Source organism: Morone saxatilis, unplaced genomic scaffold, assembly GCF_004916995.1.
Source record: "Morone saxatilis isolate NCDOM2014 unplaced genomic scaffold, NCSU_SB_2.0 Contig6, whole genome shotgun sequence".
In the NCBI taxonomy this organism is placed as follows: Eukaryota; Metazoa; Chordata; class Actinopteri; family Moronidae; genus Morone; species Morone saxatilis.
Window position 1 is genome coordinate 13,002,578 of NW_023340206.1, and position 746 is coordinate 13,003,323.

Consider the following 746-nt stretch of genomic DNA (forward strand, 5'->3'; position numbering starts at 1 on the left):
TTTTCTTGGTAACTCCCAGTTAGGCATTGTTCTCACAAATGTTTCTTTTGAATAATTGACAGTAATTTAACGAATCTTCACATCCATTATCTAAATCAGGCCACGTGTCTCTCCAGGCTTGCATCAGTATTATTTAAGAGCTCTCTTGTTTTGAGGGGAGGCACCTGCAGCGTTCCCGTGGAGAATCAAACCTGTGCGCCCTCGGTGGATACCGGATCCGAAAGGTTGTGTCCGGGCAGGTTTAATGTTGGTTCGAGGCTCTCGGGATAAAGGGTTAAAGCTTTGTTACAGGAGCGCCGTTTTGCCTGATTTACTTTTTTTTTCTTCCCCTCTTTCTCTCTAAGGGTGCTGGGTCCCTGCGCGGCTGCCGAGCCTCTCTAGGGCACATACTTGTGGGGCACGTATATTCTCTCTCATTAGTTGTGCAGATTTGGGGCCCCTCGGGGTACTCCTGTGCACATGTGTTGGGAGTGTGGTTCCCACTGTGCTCTGCAGCTCTGATTGAGTCTCTGATTGCCTTGACATTAAGGGGGCTGCAATTCTTGTGTCATGCCCGGGCTGATGAATTGGTGAAGCAGGAAGGGGGAGGGCGGGGAGGCAGGACGCTGGGGGTCGCTGCACAGTGAGCTTTTTTTGACACTCTGAGGTTCGCGGCTCGCAGGGACGCCGCTCGGGACTGGAGGACTGATGGAATTTGGCTGCAGCACCTGATCAGTGCCGATCAGCTCTGTGCTTAAACCTGCATT